Raw genomic sequence first — 12,564 nt, forward strand, 5'->3', positions numbered from 1 at the left:
TTTAAGCTGATGTATCGCCGTTCACACGAACGGGAGGGGGGGGGAGTGAATCATTTTTTGGGGGGGTGACGAATCTTGGTGGGAGGGGGGGGTGAATCGTGGGTGGGGGGGGGTGAATCATGGGTGGGTGGTGTAAATCTTGGGTGGTTATGTGGGGTGGGGGTGAATCTTGGGTGGGTTGTGCTGAATCATGGGTGGGTGTGTTTTGGGGGGGGTGAATCTTGGGTGGGGGTGTTTTGGGGGGGGGGTGAATCTTGGGTGGGGGTGTGAATCTTTTGTGAATCAATTGTCCCGTCCCTGGCGGTGTTTCTCTCCCCCCCTTGTCCCCTGCGCGTGTTTCTCCCCCCCCCTCCCCACCGGCGCTCCCAGCTGAAGGGAGGGGAGAGAGAACGGGGTGGTGAGGAGAAGCGGCGTGCGCTCCTTCCAGCCCCACTCCCTGGCACTCCCGGCGTCCCCGCTGAGGGGAGAGAAAACAGGGCCCGCAGGGGGTGAGCTGCAGGTGAGGGGGGTAATGGGGGGGGGGGGGGGTGGGGAGCCGGTGGGGAGGTGATCTGAGTGTGAGAGAGTGTAAGTAGTGGAGTAACGGTGGTAAGGGGGACATGCAGAGTAGCGGTGGCGGCAACGGGGCTGCTGAGAAGGTGGGCAATTAATATGTTATCGTGCGTGAAGGGTGGCATTTTGTGAGCGGGTGGGAAGGCGTAAATTTTTAATTAAGTGTGTTAAGGAAGGGGGACAATTAATATTTAATCGGGAGGGAAGGCAGCCATTTTGTGTAGTGTGCGACAAGGTGATGCTGATGGGGCCAGATGTACGTAGGCTTTGGCGGGAAGGCGGCCATTTTAGCCGAGTAGCGGTGCCGCCAAGCGGGCGCGGAGCGGGTGGGAAGGCATAAATTTGGACACGTGCATGGAAGGTGGACAATTGCAGGGTCTGTGAAGGCTGAAATGTTGATGCTTGACAATTAATATGCATGCGGGAAGGCGGACATTTTGAGCGTGGAGCGGGCGACAGGGTGATGATGGGCCAGATGTGGGCAGTAGCGGTGCAGACAGTAATCGGGCTGGTGAGCACGGAGCGGGCGGGAAGGCGGAGGGAGTGATTTGTGACAGTAAGGGGAGTGCTGAGGTCGTCATTTGTGAGAGCGTGGACGGGTAACAGGGGGGTGGACAGAGAGGTGGGTTAAACTTACCAAGGTGGGTGTCTGACTCCGCAGGGGTGATCCCAGGTGTTTAGGGTGAGTCTGCAGGGAGAGAGTCTCCGAGGCTATTAGGCTTCATAGTCTCGGGTGACAGTCTCAGGGGGTATGGTGAGTCTGCAGGGGTGAGACTCTGTGGCAGTATGTGTGTGTCACTGTGGAGTAGGTGTGTCCGTGATGTCAGCGTATCTCTTGGCCATGAGAGTCGTAGCGGAGGCGGGGCATGGGTGGGCGGACCAACGAGAATCCCCACATCTACTAACAATCAAACAAATTTCATATATAAATATATATATATACAGATGAGCATACAGTTGTATTTGCATATATATAAATGTAAATACAAATGTATGCTCAACTGCATGTCTTAGGCAGGTCTACAACCCCGCCTTTCATCATTATCACCCAGCCCACAGCACTTCCACTGCAGCAAGGGATTCTGGGGAATGACATGCAAATGAGCACACAGTGCTATATATATATATATAAAATTAAGGTTATGGTGGGTAAAAAAAGTGACAAAAACCCTCCACAGTAAAGCATAAAGCAATTCATAATGCATGCTGTTTTAAACACAGCTTTTAGACAGAGGCTGGGATGAGATGCAAAGCCATTAAACCCACTCACAGACATGTTTCAACCTTGATGGGTATCATCAGTGTGAGGTTGGTTGTGAGGTGGGTTTAATGGCTTTGCATCTCATCCCAGCCTCTGTCTAAAAGCTGTGTTTAAAACAGCATGCATTGGCTTGAGGATTTGCTTGTGTAATACGAGATTGAGACAAAAGGTGGCACTGAGTGCTCATTTGCATGTCATTTCCCAGAATCCCTTGCTGCAGTGGAAGCGCTGTATGCTGGGCGATAATGGGGAAGGACAGGGTTGCAGACCTGTCTAAGACATGCAAATGAACATACAGTAATATTTACAGTTGATATATATATATATATATATATATATATCAAGACAACACAAAAATTAAGTAGCGCTAAAGAGGATGTGAAATAAGCCTAATAAATGATAAATTATAAATTATAATAACATATTTAAAATATTAAAATAAATTTAAATTACCACAATTTACCCTAATAATATCTACAAACCATAACGTGATAGTGAAAAAAAAGGAAAATCCCAAATTGAATGTTCCACACACGAAGTCGCCGCAGTGTGACGAAACGCGTAGAGCTGTGACATCATCGCGTTTGTGTTGGTGTATTTGGAGTCCCTGGCTTCCCTGCGCTCCGGCTGGCGGTAATTTCAAGTGTTAGCAATCATTGTATGAGAGGGAGCAAAGGACGTGCAGGCATTGGATGCCTTTATATCTTGCTGCCAATTCATGGTGAACCTGGGCTGTTTACATCCACTCTGCAAACCTGGGACTCACCCTACCACCACAGATGATCCCAATAGAGATTTCTCTCCCACGAATGGTTCTGTTTGAAATCCTGTAAGTGCACATTCTTATGGGTTGCTGATTTTTTAAATAAATGTACCTTATCTTTTACTCAGTTACGTGCTATGGAGTTTGCGCTTTTGTTAGTTTTATATATATATATATATATATATATATATACACACATACACACACACAATGCATAGAATACAAAGAGAATACTGGGCAGGGACAGACATCGCATCTCGCTGTATATATTATACAGATAGGAAACACAAGCTTGGTGGCAAACATGACTGAGAATACAAAAATGTACAAAAAGGCAAAGAAGGACCTCGAGGAATATACTTTGCAGGTTCAAAGGTAATCCATCTGAATAAAGATAGAAAAGAGAGGGGGGAAAGGAAACATTACAACTGCATATTCCCTAAAGCTTCCCCTCTGCAAAACGTGCCCAAATCTACCAAGAGGTAGATCGGGGGAGGGCATGGCAGGATGTACGATATGATAATGCACAAAATGAGACTGGACAATATAGAAGGATCCGTGAATGTACGAAACAGACACAATCATATTTTATAAGCTGCGATAGTGCCGATCCGGGAACGTGTTACATGGAAAGTCCCATTGAAGTAATGAAGAAGGCTAATAGAGCGCTGAAGGTCTCTGTGAACAAAGAGCCTTCACCCACCAGCCAGTATGTTGGGAGCATGAGACAACTCGGAGTTGGTGTTTAGGTACGAACTGCAGGCCTCATTATACAGAAGGGGCCTCATTATACAGAAGGGGCCTCATTATACAGAAGGGGCCTCATTATACAGAAGGGGCCTCATTATACAGAAGGGGCCTCATTATACAGAAGGGGCCTCGTTTTACCGTTAAGTGGGCTAGGAAGTGAGAAAACCCAGTAGTAGTAGTATTCATCTAAACCCTGTAGGCCTACCGGTACAGAAGGTGCCTGTATTTACCATCGTGTAGAATGGGAAGTTACGTGGAGGGTGGAAGGAAGAATTCCTATCAACCAGGAATCCTATCTCAAGAATGTCCACCACCTTGGACACCCAAACGTCTGAGCCCTTAAAGAAAGCAATGTAACTGATTCTCTTCATTCATTCCATTGGGATAGACCGTTCACAACTGGTGTATCCAGGACGCTTTCCTGTGACGTACAGACTTGATCCTGTCACCACGATAAGCGGCTTTTGGACATCATTGTATTGGGAGACCCGCAGAAGGTGGCAGTAAGGACGTGTAATCTTCTAGACAGCCGTTTCCGTTTCTTTTGTGTATAAATCAGTAGTTGCACTGCCGTCCACATGTACTGTACATCTAAACAGTGTATGCTGTTCAGGTCCTGTGTAAGGGTACGTTTGGGAGATAGGAAAGGCTAATATTCTTCTAATAGGTCAGATATTGCTGTCCAAATAAAGAGCACATCTGATGTATCAGCCCCAATGTCTGATGTCATGTTGGTAGGATGGATGATCAAGAAAGATACTGTTTTCGATGTGATAAATAAACATATTTGCATATATGGTTGGGGGGCATATAAACCCTCTTAGCTGTGACCTGGATTTAAAAATATAAAAATCTCTCAAAGCGGAAAAAAAAAGCCTCTAAAAGAGTAATGTTTTAAGCAAGTCGATGAGAAATTGACAATATATATCCCTTGACAAAGTCGATCTATGCGTGATTACAGTGTCCCATCACGCTCGCATGGAGATGCGTTCCCTGTTTCATAGGCTATGGGGCCAGCTTTATTTCAGCTGAATTCCAACCCTTTGAAATTAATGGAGCTGGCATCTTCCAGAGCAAAGAGAAGAAGCCTGAGACGGCACGTTCTGTGCAAGCAGGTCCCAATAACACGCAGAGAAGAGCAATGGGAAAGCCTTGCGTCCGTGAGAAACTTCAGAAATAAATATATATATATTCAGAAATAAATATAACTTCAGAAATAAAAATGTGTGTATGTTCCATTTCATGAGGAGAAGGAGCGGCTCAGTGAGTACAGACACTGACTGGCAGTGAGTGTGGAGCAGGGGAACCTGGTTCAATTCCCGGTGTCGGCTCCTTGTGACCTTGGGCAAGTCACTTTGTCTCCCTGTGCCTCAGGCACCAAAAACAAGCTCTACAGGGCAGGGCCCTGTGTCTGCAAATGTCTCTGTAAAGCGCTATGCTATTAATATTATTATCAGCGGTGCGCAAACTGGGGGCATGACCCCCAGGGGGACCACTGCCTGCGGGGGTCGCGCGGTTTACAGAGGCCCCGCGCGCTTCCCGAAGGCACATAAATTAAGTGCCGGGGGAGCTGCAGGATATCTGTAAACCTTTACTTACCTCGGCTCCACACGCGTCGCCATGGCAACGAGGCGTCAAGGTCATGACGCCGGAGCCGGGGTGAGGGGGGGCGTGGGGGTGAGGTGACCGCTGGCAGGGGGGGGCAGGGAAAAAATGTTGCGCCCCCCTGATCATTATGATACAGTGGACACCCTCTCTCTGCTGATCAAATCTTGTCATATAAAATGTTCAGAGATATCTGTGTATAAGAGGAAAGGGAAGCATTGTCTCTGTGTACAAGAGGAAAGGGAAGCATTGTATCTGTGTATAAGAGGAAAGGGAAGCATTGTGTCTGTGTATAAGAGGAAAGGGAAGCATTGTATCTGTGTATAAGAGGAAAGGGAAGCATTGGATTATTCCTCCCAACACTTGTTACTTTGAGTGACCAACTTTGTTTATTTTGGCCAAATGATGGAAAACTAAAAAGACATTTTCACTAGAACAGCGAATATAATTCTTTATACCAAATGAAAGAGAATTCATTGGATGAAAATGTGGTTGCTTAACTCTTTTGCTGCCGTGTGGGGGTCCTGTAACACAATGGCAGCTGAAGTGTTCGATGAATGATCAATGGAAGAGATTGCGCAGAAGGGATCCACTTGTTTAATGGGATCTGTTTTCCCCCTAAATATGCAGGACGTCAACGACTACAATTAGGAAATAAAAGTACCTGAAACGCTTGTATTTGAATAAAACTAAACGCCCTGGAGTCTCCGCGGTGTGGGATAGCGCCAGACACAGGAACAGAATGACAAGCAGGGGAAGGACAATGGTGAATTCACCCATTACAAAATCCTGCACAGCTATAATGTATATTTCACATGGGGGGAAATAACCCCTGTCTGTACCGAATATAAGAAATGATTTACTCAATCCGTACACTGAATAGACAAGGTCTTGGAGTCAGATTGCAACAGGCGCAGCGTCTTTATTTCCGATATCTGCAGGTCAGAAAGAGCCTCGGATGCAAAATGTGGCTTTTTTTTAAAGTAGTCCAGAGGAAAACGCAAGCAAGACATTGGCACTAATAAAAGGGAACACTTACTGTTATAAAAGCAGAGTCACAGTAAATAATGGAAGGAAGGAAGTCTCTTAAACATTTATTACATTCCAAAGCCTGAAGTTTCTTTCTGGTTTATGGTGAAATATCTTCTGATGTTGCACAGTGTTCAAGCTATACATTCTTTAATGAACGCTCATAAAACCCAATAAAAGCCGCAATTGTTGACAAATTATATAAACATACAAGGCAGAGGGGGGCCATTTAAAGATTGGAGTCGCTGTGGAGAGCCGATCAAGGTTGGAAGTCGGGACCGAGCATGCAGCCTGCAGCTCACTAAGCCTTGTTACCAGATAACGTATTCTGTGTACATTACCGCGAGTGGGTAGAGCGAGTGGGCTCTATCAATCACACCTCCTAGGTTTCAAACCTGACACGCAAAGTGATAAAGTGACCCGCCCAGGGCCAAGCGGATCTAGCGCAAGAGCTAAAAACGGACCTCCCACTTCAAAGACTAGCACGTCAATACGGATGGCCCAACAAATAAACGTTTCTGTGTAACGTTGTTGTTGTTATTATTATTAACATGGGGAGCAGGCACACCAATAGTTACAGCTGCTGCTCTCTTATCTTCTACTGTAACGCAAGGGGGGTGGGGGGAGGGGAATACAAAGTCTTCCGGCTGCAAAGCAAGGGCAAAAACACCCGCACCCGATTCAGCAAAGAAAGATATTGATCACAAGGAAAGACTTCTGTTATCAGGAACGTTCGCGAGTAATATCTATATACTTAGATTGTAAGCTCTTCGGGGCAGGGACTCCTTTCCCTAATGTCTACATGTCTGTATGAAGCGTGTATTACTGCTGTAACGCGCGATGTAAATGGACGGTGCTATATAAAGACATTACATACATACACACAGTATACAGAGTATGGGCGAAGAATCTGCACAGACAGGACATATACCCCATCTCTCAGCTCACAGCCGCTCTGTTTTATATGCCTGGAAAATAGGAAATTGGACATATTCTCTCCTTATAAATTACCCATTTAACATAAGCCTTTGAGTAACTTCTGAACTTGTGATCCTCACAACAGCCAGCTTGTCTTTAATTTCCTCTCTTCCTTTTTATTGCCCCTGAAAGAGGATTACTGGTGTAAGAGCGGATTCCTTGAAGGGCACGTTAGCGACACCACATCTGTTCCTGGAAGGTGAGTGCCCGTCACTGTCTGCCTCTGTTTAATCCATGTAACACATACTTAGTGCTGACCTAGGAAGTGTAAGGTGGCCTGCACTCTGCATGCAGGGGATGCACAGCGGCGATCGGGGGAGGCAGACAGCGGGGGAGGCAGAGAGCGAGCGGGGGAGGCAGAGAGCGAGCGGGGGGGCAGAGAGTGCGAGCGGGGGAGGAAAAGAGAGCGCGAGCGGAGGAGGCAGAGAGAGCGGGGGAGGCAGAGACAGCGCGAGCGGAGGAAGCAGAGAGAGCGGGGGAGGCAGAGAGAGCGGGGGAGGCAGAGAGAGCGTGAGCGGGGGAGGCAGAGAGAGCGGGGGAGGCAGAGAGAGCGCGAGCGGAGGAGGCAGAGAGACCGGGGGAGGCAGAGACAGCGCGAGCGGAGGAGGCAGAGAGAGCGGGGGAGGCAGAGAGAGCGCGAGCGGAGGAGGCAGAGAGAGCGGGGGAGGCAGAGAGAGCGCGAGCGGAAGAGGCAGAGAGAGCGGGGGAGGCAGAGAGCGCGAGCGGGGGAGGCGCAGAGAGCGAGCGGGGGAGGCGCAGAGCGCGAGCGGGGGAGGCGCAGAGCGCGAGCGGGGGAGGCGCAGAGAGCGAGCGGGGGAGGCGCAGAGAGCGAGCGGGGGAGGCGCAGAGAGCGAGCGGGGGAGGCGCAGAGAGCGAGCGGGGGAGGCGCAGAGAGCGAGCGGGGGAGGCGCAGAGAGCGAGCGGGGGAGGCGCAGAGAGCGAGCGGGGGAGGCAGAGAGCGGGGGACGCAGAGAGAGGGGGAGGCAGAGAGCGGGGGAGGCAGAGAGCGGGGGAGGCAGAGAGCGGGGGAGGCAGAGAGCGGGGGAGGCAGAGAGCGGGGGAGGCAGAGAGCGGGGGAGGCAGAGAGCGGGGGAGGCAGAGAGCGGGGGAGGCAGAGAGCGGGGGACGCAGAGAGCGGGGGACACAGAGCGGGGGACACAGAGAGGGGGGACACAGAGAGCGGGGGACACAGAGAGCGGGGGACACAGAGAGGGGGGACACAGAGAGCGGGGGACACAGAGAGCGGGGGACACAGAGAGCGGGGGACACAGAGAGCGGGGGACACAGAGAGCGGGGGACACAGAGAGAGGGGGACACAGAGAGCGGGGGACACAGAGAGCGGGGGACACGGAGCGGGGACACAGAGAGCGGGGGACACAGAGAGCGGGGGACACAGAGAGCTTCAGGTTCTGATGAGGAAGCCTCTAAACCTCTCACATTCTCTCCCATCTAACACCACGGTATACACAATGTTACTACGCTGGCAGATTCTCCTGCGGTATGAAGGCCGACAGCACCCAGCTTCTGTTATCCCACAACAACATCAACGCGGCATCTTTCTACCGCCAACAACATGCACAACAAACACTAGTAACGGTGCTCACCCAGGAAAGGATCGGGTTCATCAGACCTTCCAGAAGAGAAGGTCTAACGGGAAAGAAACAAATGTGAATGAATAAAGTGGCTTCTAATAAGTGAAACCCCCTTCCAAATGAGTGAACTCCCACCCTGGGACCGGGATTCACACCAGAAGTGGCAGCCGCTGGTCATTTTTACCCACCTTTCACATCAAATGGGTGACACACATCCCAAAGAAGTCCCCCTACATGAAACCATCGCGCGGGCTCGCTGCTGCTCGCCGTGCGGCCATCGTACATACAGCAGAATGGGGGCGCGTCCGCGCCACTACACCAGCAGTCTGTGTTTAAATGATGAACGGTTAATCAATCATAGCCACTGCGGCTGGGCTGAGCGGACGCAGACGGGTGTAACTAAGATGGCTTCTCTCTGCACATCGTTTGAATAATTCCAACATTCCCTTCATGTTTCAATTGAATAACTAATTACAGAAACAAATACCTTACTTATTTTATAAAGCAACCTTAATGTTTCAGCCTCCCCTCGCTGGGGTATGAACGAGGCGACCTATAACGCAGCAGTTTGTATTAATCATGCGGCACTATACAGAGGTACTAAGTATTACGAGTGTAGGGAACATTGTCCCGGGCCGCCTTCCTTCGGGGTAGGAGTAATGACCGGGAGACGGGGAATGTCCAGCCTGTAAACACTGCGGTGCGGAGGAGAACGCAAACAGCGAGACCCACGTACTAATATCAGATCCGCACGCAGTGTGTGCGGCAACATTTCAGCGCTAAAAAATAGTGCAGCGCTCTGGAAAAACGGCAGTGTGTGTATGAAGGCTTCACAAGCACGGCACAGCCTTCGTTGTGTGAAACGCACTTTGACGCATTGTGTTATGTTTAAACGTTGCGTTATACAATTTAAACTAAAACAGAATGTGTTTTTATTTATTTATACCTACTAAATATAAAACATTTCAGTAATATTATTTATAATAGCCGTACTGTAACATAATACATTGTGTTACCTAATGAAACGTGTGTGCAGTGACAATACATTGTGTTACCTAATGAAACGTGTGTGCAGTGACAATACATTGTGTTACCTAATGAAACGTGTGTGCAGTGACAATACATTGTGTTACCTAATGAAACGTGTGGGCAGTGACATTACATTGTGTTACCTAATGAAACGTGTGTGCAGCGACAATACATTGTGTTACCCTAATGAAACGTGTGTGCAGCGACAATACATTGTTTTACCCTAATGAAACGTGTGCGCAGCGACAATGCATTGTGTTGCCCTAATGAAACGTGTGTGCAGCGACAATACATTGTGTTACCCTAATGAAACATGTGTGCAGTGACAATACATTGTGTTACCTAATGAAACGTGTGTGCAGTGACAATACATTGTGTTACCTAATGAAACGTGTGTGCAGTGACAATACATTGTGTTACCTAATGAAACGTGTGTGCAGTGACAATACATTGTGTTACTTAATGAAACGTGTGTGCAGTGACAATACATTGTATTACCTAATGAAACGTGTGTGCAGTGACATTACATTGTGTTACCTAATGAAACGTGTGTGCAGTGACAATACATTGTGTTACCCTAATGAAACGTGTGTGCAGTGACAATACATTGTGTTACCCTAATGAAATTTGTGTGCAGTCACATTACATTGTGTTACCTAATGAAACGTGTGTGCAGTCACATTACATTGTGTTACCTAATGAAACGTGTGTGCAGTGACAATACATTGTGTTACCTAATGAAACGTGTGTGCAGCGACAATACATTGTGTTACCTAATGAAATGTGTGTGCAGTGACAATACATTGTGTTCCCTAATGAAATGTGTGTGCAGTGACAATACATTGTGTTACCTAATGAAACGTGTGTGCAGTGACAATACATTGTGTTACCCTAATGAAACGTGTGTGCAGCGACAATACATTGTGTTACCTAATGAAACGTGTGTGCAGCGACAATACATTGTGTTACCTAATGAAACGTGTGTGCAGCGACAATACATTGTGTTACCTAATGAAACGTGTGTGCAGTGACAATACATGGTTGGTTGGTTGGTACAGCAGTAACTTCATCCTGTGCTAACAATATTAACCAACTTCATAAGGATAACGCCAAGTTGATCTTTGCGGACAACTGTGACGCACTTAGCGCTCTCTCGCTCTCTCCCTCTTTATGGATAACGGTCTTATTTAAAGGTAAACTTTAGACACAGCTCATGCCTGGTACTTTATAGCTAATAATGTAATTACTCCTGTAATATGGTATTATCAGATATTAGCTATCAGATAAAGATCCAATTGTTACCAAACTATGTGCAAAACATTCTTTTTTTTAACACCCCCTTTAATTGCAAATAGCCTGAAAATACTCAGACAGAAAGCTCACATTTCACCACAACGCGACTGCAAATGCACTTTTTGTCTATTAATCTTTAAATCTTGTTAAAAGTCTTGGAGGAAGCTGTTTTGCCGGGGCTCAGTGATAAATAAAAGATTAAATGTCGCCGTTTTCTCACATGCAGTTTATTTTTCTTTGCTAATGCACTTGTTATTTTCTAAAGGACAATATGTTAAAAGGTCCTAATGGGATCCAGGCTTGCTGGGCACCCTCGTACAGCGAGGAAACAGCCCAGCCGCTGGGAGATCCCACCACAAAAACAATCACACACTTAGGTAGAAACTTTGTATCTAACGTGAGCAGTTAAACAGTTGTTTTTTTGGCCCTATGTAAGAGCGCCTGAAAAAAAGCAACCTATCCCAGAAATAGGAAGACTCCGTAGGATTTCCCACAGAAACCTGTGATCAGGATGCAGAAGTACACGGTAGAAGTGCCCTGTTAAATCAGATAACAGGAGCACTAAGCCCATGATGTCCCTCTGCAGACGGCCATCACTTCCTTTCCCAAATCACATTAACGCTGCAGACAGTTATCCCATTATCCTGCGGCTGAAACCATTTCCCAGAGGTGTAACAAGAACTACACTTCACAGGGGACTACACAAACCTTCAAAGACCTTTGGCCCCTCTAATAGCGCCATATAGAATGTTTCTTACAGGTTAAAGGCACTCAGGTGTTGGGTTACCACGGTGTACTGTCATCCTGAGGCCCCCAGGGAGCTGCCCTTTCAGCGTGTGACAACCAAGGGGCACAGGAGCTTAATATTCCTAATAATGACAATAATAGACAAAGAAAAGTAAGGTAGAAGTTATACATTTAATAGCTAACTTATAGTTAAAAAAAAGTGCGAGCATAGAAAAATCTGCCATTAGAAGGCACCTTTGTGGTCTGGGAAGCTTGCACTTCTTAGCATGCGTTAGCTATTAAAGGTATCTCTCCTACCTTCTGCATCTATTCTACAGGCTAACATGGTACCATCCTCTACTGTATTTGTGTCCGTTACAATCACGATAACGTGACCTTCCCTGACGGAAAGAAGCAAATTGATCAGCAGCCCTGGATAAAAACCGTCTGGTTGCTGTAAAGATTTGCACAGGGGGGCCGCCTGTAACAGATGGAGGGTCCCAATAATGTTTTTTTATTTCTGAACTTCATGCTCTGTGCAGAGGATAAATAAAAAGTCATACGCTGGACTGCTGTATACTGCTGCACGCTCAATTTCAAGCTGTGGCAGCAAGAAAAGGGCTTTAAACAAGTGTAAGCAAAGAGCAAACGTCTTTGCCAAATTTGGAACAACAGATGATAGAATAAAAACAGCGCTCCCCTCTAAACAGTGTGTTACAGATCAAACAGGCCTGTTACCTAGCTAGCCCACTGTACTCTGCAGCCTCACTGCTGTCTTTGATCTGTTAATTAAAAGCACTTCAGTAGCAGGTGGCATGGATACAAGCGCAAGGGAAATTGTTCCAACTTTGTCTTACCAAATGAAAAGCATTTAACCAACTGCATCATTCATCCCGTTTGCTGGAGTAAATGAAAGTGCACGAAAAGATGAATAAAGAACCAGTCCGACAAGAACACAACAAGAAGATGCAGCAGCAGAGAGACCT

General features: G+C 47.3%; 1 protein-coding gene across 9 annotated transcripts in view; it reads right to left on the reverse strand.

The window, feature by feature from the left end:
• The window catches only part of DENND1A (DENN domain containing 1A), a 514,179-nt gene that overhangs the window by 202,968 nt on the left and 298,647 nt on the right, over positions 1-12,564 (reverse strand). The gene's annotated exons all lie outside the window — the stretch shown is intronic.

The sequence above is a fragment of the Ascaphus truei genome, chromosome 21 (genome assembly GCF_040206685.1).
Source record: "Ascaphus truei isolate aAscTru1 chromosome 21, aAscTru1.hap1, whole genome shotgun sequence".
Lineage (NCBI taxonomy): Eukaryota > Metazoa > Chordata > Amphibia > Anura > Ascaphidae > Ascaphus > Ascaphus truei.